This window comes from Argopecten irradians, chromosome 10 (genome assembly GCF_041381155.1).
Source record: "Argopecten irradians isolate NY chromosome 10, Ai_NY, whole genome shotgun sequence".
NCBI lineage: Eukaryota > Metazoa > Mollusca > Bivalvia > Pectinida > Pectinidae > Argopecten > Argopecten irradians.
This window is the reverse complement of record NC_091143.1, coordinates 40,157,875-40,167,000: the sequence shown is the minus strand read 5'-3', so window position 1 is coordinate 40,167,000 and position 9,126 is coordinate 40,157,875.

Here is a 9,126-nt window from a genome sequence, read left to right as displayed (position 1 = left end):
TGTGAGCTCGATAGTTGCCGATGTAAATTATTGACATCAAACGAGTATAGCTAGTGGTGATATTACGCCCGTTACTAGATATGAAAAGACTGTTATTGAACACGTAAAATTAACATAAAACTATTAAAAACTGTTTGAAGTTATAACTTTATTGCTGAAGAACATGTCCCGATAAGTGCTCATGACGAAGCTTCAATTTTCTACCTGGTCTTATCAAAATAACTCAATGTATCGATATTTTAGCAAAGAATATCCATACGTGGTTTATATTGAAATTCAATATCCAGGTGTTTTTTTTTTTTTTTTTTTTTAAGATGCTCCATCGCTGACAAATGGTAATTTTTCACTATCAAAAACAGGAGCAGACGATTTAGTATTTATCTACAGTTACAAAAGTTATTTACACCATTACCACCATTGAAAAGTTTGAGCTTCTAATTTTCCTTCAAGTTCAAAATATGAAAAATAATTAATTGCATCCCGAAAAAAATCCGTGGCACTGTATGCTATATGGAACGAAGTTCTTATTGCGCATGCACCAAAAGCAAAATAAATTATTTTATATTATTTTTGAGTTAATTAGACATACATATACACGATTAAACCCCAATTATTGCTCAGATGATGAATATCATTTATGCTCTGTCGGCGGTGGAGTATATTTGATAAAAATACTATAACGGCTAGATCTGGCAGCTAATATGGGTAATATGGGCATGTGTTTACCGCCTGTCTGTTTACCAACACAACATACATACAAAAAAAACATTCTTAAAAATGTTCCTTGAATATGCCCTGCGCTGTTATATAAATTACCAGACGTGTATTTCTTGTTTCTTTACCTTACATGACAGTATTACGCCTAGATCTGAAAATGTCAATTAAAGGCGACAACGTCACTGGCCCAATCCAATTTAACAAAACAAGTTAATTGGCCTTAATAGTCGCAAAGATAGCTTAACTGAGGTAATTACACTCTCTCTTTGTTTTGTAGGTTAGCATTAAAACTGCAATCTCCATAGCAACCCGTAAGTTTAATCTCAGATATCTTAATTTATTACAGAATGTTCCACAAAGACCTGTTAAAAACAAAAGATGTATACTATATATATGTGACCGTGTTTCTTCTCCATTCGAGCTGCGTGATTCCTAAAATAGTCTTTCCCAGACAATTACATGAAGTGTCCCAGAAATAGCTCCTCGACGCCATCTTATTAATTACATCAGTTCTGCGTTAATTAAAGCATGGTACGCAATGTTGGTTCAAGGGGGCAGACCTGCAAGCCACATGTTGTTCAGAATAAGTTCAATAATTGCTTCGGGTGACAAATAAACAGCCAAGATAATGGTTTATTGCTATACTAGAAAGCTAAAGCGAATATAAAAAGAATGTACACATCAGAGAATATACATCATTTGTTTTTGGTTTTATTTTGTAAATCATTTTATGTTAAAAACAATATTGAATTGTCGCAACGTTTTCATTGATTAAGCTCTTCTTTAGTTGTGGTTTTGTGTCAAAATGGTGGCAAATATTTCTTAATGTCTTAAACAATAAAAAAGTGTTGAAATCACAAGTTTTTGATATTTACTGTTATTTCATGGGGCGAGTCATGTGTTTGATGCAAGAAAGCCGGAATTATTAATGAAAACTATCAAATAAACACCCAGTGCATAGCATGTGTATCACAATTTGATATCTTTTACACTGAACGTTTTGGTTAGAAAATTTGACAGATTGAACAATTCGGTCATTGCCTCCAAATTGCAGTTTCATATGTGTAGTTCATTATAATTCAGTTAGATCTTCAATATAACATTCCTTTGCTACTTTTATATCCCTATTGAACTCGTGGCAACGTGAGAGTACACTTAAAACACCATTTTGTCGTGATAAGTTCGTGATTTTGAAGGTTGGAGATAAAATAACGCAGAGGATATGATGGAACTTTATTGTTCAGGATAACATCAAATTGACGACAGATCCCATTGTACATTTCAACCGAACTGCCTTATCCTTTATATTATCAATATTTGATTTCAACTCCCATCATCAGATTGATTAAATAATTCACAACTCAATTGAAAAAAAACAAAAACGGAAAGAAATCAACAAAAAAGGCATCAACACTTTTTAACAATTAGCCAGGTGCAGAACCCAATGTGCAAATCATGCGTCATTCGAATCCAATCAGGGATTTGGTAAAGTGGAATAGGATGGGTTAACATCATACTGATTATAGTATCTTGTTATCTTGGTCTATAGCTTCAATTAAATTTCGGTGGTAGGCGGTAATGGGGGATATTTAGTTCTGGCTCTTCGTCATACATGTATCAATATGTTCACTAATCAAATGTGTTTGCCAGTAATTCACTACACTCGACACATTTGACTTTTTATACACATCAAATTGTAAACGCATATGTTATATCATAAACCACTCATATCTTAATATGATATTTGGACTAATATACATTCGCCGGTAGAACTGAATTAGAACCTTAAAATGCGTTTTTCAATATGACGTTTGTGGCAGCCATCTTAACATTCTGACCAACCAAAAACAAAACAACACTTGAACAGAATTATTTCATGATTATTAAAGCAAGTTACAGCTGAATGACTTCGGTACAACTCGAGAAAAAGTTTTAAATATTTTTTTCAATATAACGTCTGTGGCGGCCATCTTGGATTTCGGATATCCACGAATAATAACAATACTTGTTTAAGGTCATGCCATGAAAATTTCAAGTATATTTCAGTTAATCTTGGTATAACTTGGGAAGATAAAATATGTTTTCAAGAGGCGACTATCACAAGTTGTCTTTCTTTTCTAAATATACAATAAGTAGTGCGAATTGAAGGAAATTCTACCAAGAGGTTCGTTTGGTATTAAAGGAAGCTAATAAAGGTAGTGGTAATTTTCGATTTTTGGTCCACCAGCTTTTTATTTTAAGCATGCGATACCAAAAACGTAATAACTTCGCAAGGAGTGTTTTGCTATATGCGCGGTTACTTAAATCTACAAATTCTAAAGACCAGCGGAATAGTTTGACTGCTGTTATACAAAAGCGCTAATACTGCATGAAGAGATTAAAGTTCAAACTTTGCGAATATGTTCCCTTAAGGAAACCGCAAAATATGCGCCTCGCGAATTTTAAACGTTATGAAATATCTGCTTTTCCAATCGTACTGTTCGTACGGCTCGTTTACGTGTGTCCTTTTTGTACCCAGAGTAATACGTTACGCAAACAAACACTCTAGATGTAATATATTAGACAGAGCTACTCTGACTACGTATGTCTACAAATAACGTGATTTATGTACAGTGCACCATTAAGACGTATAGTAAGTAACTTTTATGATCCAATAACTATCAACAGCGTCTTTCTCATTGAATTCCGTCTTTGGTGTTAGGAATATAAATCTTTTGTTATCTAATCATATATTTTAAGATGCAGTATGCCGATTTGGCAACCGAGCAAATGTTTACGGATTAGAAAAAAAAACATGTTGATGCACGTGAAATCACAATCACATTTGTATCCGGAATCGATAATATCTCTATCAGGTTAAGAAATCAAACTGAATTTCTTAAAAGCGTTGTTCATTCATTTTTATCACATATTTCAACGACATAATACGTTATTTATAGTAATTTCAATATAAAAAATAATTTACTTTATTAGATGTTTGAAATATTTTTTACATTTTTCTAATAACCTTCATCATTTTAATCAATCAATTTCAATGTGTTAGTTTATACGGTTAAGGGTATGTAAACGTAAATAAGTATTGGTCATAATGCATAATACCTCATCCATTGTTAAATGTAGTTTACGGTTTTTGTAGACCACGTATATGTATATTCGAGGTCGCCATATACATTTCGTTTGGAAAGTTGATTTAATAATGCTGTGGCTTTACCAATTAATTCGGCCTATGTTTTAATCCAACCTCAATGGAAACTCTTTTCCAGCTTTAACAGATAATCTAGTCTGTAAAATTAATGTGTCACTGGGTAAACTATGCTTAGGGATATTAAGGTATCAGGGAGTGTCAAACTAGACTTTATAAAGTAAAAAGCAAATCAATACAAGTCATAATTTGTTGCAGATTTTTTCCGTCTTTTTAACGTTTTGCAATGATAGGAGGTGGCGCCTGGATCAACCAACGAAACTAGGGACGATTTGGCTATCGCAATGAGACACATCACAAAAATATAAATCATAGAGTCATCAAGGTTATTTTCTGTAAATTACAATAGGCATTTTTATCATTATGTTTCTTTGTTGCTTTTATATTTAAGTTAAGATTAATTCAATTAAGTTCGACTGGAACTTTTGAAGCTTAAGAATGTTTTAATGAAGTGGATATTTTGAGGAGTTCCAGTGAGCACCAAATTTGTAATACTTTCAAGACAAATTTTAAGGAAAAATTGATATGAGGACGAGTGTCAAAAAGAGATAATAAATGCAGACTAGGAAAATTACACAGTGATCTGACTTGAATTTTAAATGTATTACATATAGATTTAAATTTATAATTTATTAAAAACAAAATATAATTCAATTTTACAAACATCTCTTCCTCAATGAAAAATAGCAGTATTGGTGAGTTTTGATGTAAGTTGCTGATGAGCCTAACATTAACAATCATACGTTGACACCTGAGTGATAAGCCGGATTTCTTACACCATTAGACGCATGAACCAGCATACATTTATGATTACATGACTTATGACCTACATTCCTTAATGAGATGTAAAATCGATGCATAAATAAATCAAATTTTATATTTTTTAATGACATATTTTTTATGTTATTGTAAATACCAACTAACTGGTTTGTTTTAATTGCTGAAGGTCATCGACCAACATCATTAATGTAGTTACTAGAAAAACTAGTTTGCAGCATTTTTGTACAATCTATGATGTTATAAGGTTACCATTGAAACTACATCATCGTCACTCCTTGAACATTTTTATAAAGGTGAATGAAATACTAATTTCTATAACGGGGGTATTCTATGTGTCCTGGCGTCGTTCTAATCACTGCATCAGGCGACAAAACAGCTAAATGAACCGGCATTGTTAATGTAGCATGGATTAACACAGGAAATCTCGCATTTGTTTGATGTTGTAACTTTATCTTAGGCAATGAAAAAAAGATGGTCTGAGGTTGTAATTCCTATTAATACACTTACATTCAGTGAGCCTTTAAGTAGTTTTAAAACACCTTATACCATTTGGATCAATGCAAATGTTATTTTGGTAATTTCAAAGTACTATACTTTATTTCCATGCTAAATATGGCTTTCTGATTGGCTAAGATGATTCACACAGTTTGCAAACAAAATTTCTTTCATACCCCGATGAAATTGGAAAATAGTGACATCAATAGTGGCAATCAACTAATACTTGTAAGGCATTTAGGCATGTTGATCATGTAGCCAAATAAATATATCGACTGCTACTATTGACTATTTGTCCATTAACTCAGCTACAAGCGTAAAGACCATGATGCTTTAGTTTAGCAAAGCAAACACACATACAGATACATTGTATACCTGATACTGGCTTTGGCGTTTTGCGATGCCCCCATTTACCTGTATCACTTGACATCAGCTTTCTCATATCCGGTAAAGAACCTACTTTAAGGGGCAAACCTGAAAATCAATAAACAAGTCCACTGGAATAATGTCATGAAAAAAATGAAAATTGATGTCCCGTGCTACGTTTAACAAATATCCTGTTTCTTATAATTCGTCAGAACACTCCCTCAATCATAGAAGGCTTTCGCCTACCTCGTTACTGAATTACACTCAATAATTGCGTTCACCGATTATATTTTCATTTCAACCGAAAATTCATTAACGATCTAAAAGAGTTTCAATGAACAATTTATATATACATCTATACTTGTCGTGGCGCTTGCCAATTTTCCTCGCTTTTTAATTTGTTTAAAGTGGAAATTTACCTCATGAAATTGCAATAAAGATTTGTCTTTATTTTCTCCAACTCTTTGCTATTGGATTGTGACCCGTCTATGTAATAGAGACTCTATAGTGGAACTCGATGAAGGCACCTTAACCTGCTATCATCGACCTGGTCGAACGCGCTGTAGAACGGTCAGCCATCGATTTTGGTTTTTTTTTTTTTTTTTTTTTTTTTTTTTTAAATTATTTACAACATACGCTATTATCACATAGATTTACGACAGGAACGGCTGTACAAATATATTGTATTTGTATTTGTAGACTGTAACTTTGGACTGAAGAAGGCCCAATAGTGGCTGAATAAATATTCCATAGTAATGATTTTTTATTTTACTTTGAATTTATTTTGGCCTTATATTTCAGATTGTTAATATATTAGCTTTATACCGCGTTTACCTCATTATTGTATGTTTCCACTTATAAATACACTGTATACACTGCAATAGACTTATTTCGCGTGCTGGATGTTACGCCTATATCGTAGATATCGTGAAATCGCGAAAACATTCGCTCTGAATTGAAATGCAAATAAAACCAATCGATTCTCAAAACGATATCGCCGCGGATTTATGAAACATGTCAAAATCTCGAAATTACGTCCCCACGTAAAAAAAAATGATTTACAGTATATAACATCAGTAGGCTGAAGCTTGGTAACTATAATTTACGTTCCTGTTTAATCATTTTATTGTTTAAAACCATGCAGTTGTCGTTCTTTAATTTTATTTCTTTATATTTAGATTTTGCCAAACAGACTTCCATTATTCTAACGATAATCATGATCTGCATAATGAGTGAATAATTGCAGCCTGGACTTGGCGTAGTAATACCTATATTCATTAATGGGAATCCTGTTCACCAAGTTAGTCCAAGGTAGAAAATTGACACAGTCGTTAAAAGAACAATTTAAGTTGAAAATAAACTTTTCAATGTCTGAACTATTAAGTGGAAACAGATTACATTATTTTATAATAGTGAGTGTTTGTTGTATTTTTTTTAATTATTAATAGAGACTATTTTTATCACAATAATCTTGGTTGTTCAGGCTAAATAGTTAAAGCGTGATATTAAATTGTTCGTTCGCATTTAAAATATATATTTTGCTGTAAATAGGAAGCAAAATTTAAGTATTAAAATCAAAGGATTATTAGATTGAAATAATGGTTTGATTAGAATTTTGGGCCTATTTTATTACACCCTGTTAGGGAGTCAATATAAGTGTCTTCGGCAGTACGTTTCAGTAGGAGCGCGCTATAGTTTAAGGAAACATAAACTTCCACTTTTCCAAAGAGGACATCCCCTTACCAATCGTAATGCTTTTTGAATATTGAGAAGTATAGCACCTTTATAATTAGTTGTTGTGCATTGTAAGTATAATACATTCAATCACGTCAATGGCCCTGTCCTGAATCCACATGTGAAAGCATTACAAAATTCCTTGACTTGAAAAGATTAACCTTTATTTTAAGAAGAAGAAGAAGAAGAAGAAGAAGAAGAAGAAGAAGTAGCCTTTGGAGACACATTATACAACTGTTTTAATTTATTCAAAGCATTATTATAGAAGAGGAGTTGAAATGGTCGTTAAGTTAGAAAATATCTTAGTTACTGCGAGGATACAAATAAAAAACAATAAGTTGGCAAAGACGCATAATGTAAAGTCTTACTGATATATTCGGAGGTATTGAAGGTATTCCTGTCTATTTCGTTCCTATTAAGCTATCACAATAACTGTAAATGTAATATCCCTCCGATTTATAATGGATATATACGGAGCTACAGACTGACACGGGAATACTATTTATATACAAGTAGGTGAACTTGCTATTTGACATTTCGATGAATGTATCAATACTTATATTACCCCCATTCTAGCAATCAATGTTCCCCGCTCACCTTATCTTATCACAACAATGTTAAATAGTCGTCAATTAAATGCCTTTTGGGATGTTTTAGTATTTGTTTATTTGACCTTTGATGTCTGATTTATCTGTTTTGAATTAGTTTAATTCATCTAGGTATTCTCAGTGTAATTGAATTGTTTATAAACGATGCTCTACCGCTGACATATGGCTTTTTTTTCTTTATCAAAAACAGGACCAGACGAATAAGTATTTTTCTTAATTTACGAAAGTTATTTATTTTACACCATTACCACCATTGAAAATGTTGAGCTTATATTTTACTTCAAGATACAACTATTAAAAATGATTAGTTGCGTCCCGAAAATATTCCGTGGCACTATGTTCTATAAGAAGTAAAGTACTGATTACGCATGCACCAAAAATAAAACAAAATATATTATATCATTTTGTGTTAATTAGGTACATGTATACATGATTAAACACCAATTATTGTTCAAATGAATATCGTTTATGCTCTGTCGGCGTTGGAGCATCTGTAAGCAACCTTTCAGCATTCAATGGTATGCATTGTTGTATGTTTGTGATAACTGTCTATCACCAACTTCCTAAGCTTCTCATAGCCATGTGTCCTTCGGTTGTACATTTAAGATCGGAATCATTTATTTATGACAACTATTAGAATCAAATTCAACTTCAAATCGTCATTGATATTAAGCCTAACAGCCATTTTATATATGTGTAGATTGATAATCGAGAAAACATCAAGGTTAATGTTGACGAAAGTAGAATCTCATCCATTATTTTATTAAGTATACTTCATCGGAAAGAACAAGCCTTATTCCAAATACCTTTGATATCAGATATAAAGCGTTTGCAGGAATTTTAACCGACTTTTCCATTTGTACTCCCGGATCCATAGGGATACAATGCAATGTCAAAATTAAAAAAAAAATCCGCTTGATCCAAATGTTTTGTTGGTAGATTTATATGGCTAAATGTTGTTTAATCTCAGAAAAAAGTCTGTATATGCATTTGACTATATAAACAGCTTGAAATTTAAGACATTCTGTTTTATCAATGTTATCAGTTTGATGTAGAACTTGTTGATTTTCATTGTTAATGTTAGATCTTAATTGAAGTGCTTGCAAATGCAATGACGTCAAACTCTTGACATCATCAGAGTGATTGTTCCAAGTCGGTGAATTCTGAAATTTACGAGAGTGGAATATCACCTCTTATATAGAAATATTATTCGACTGGCCCGTG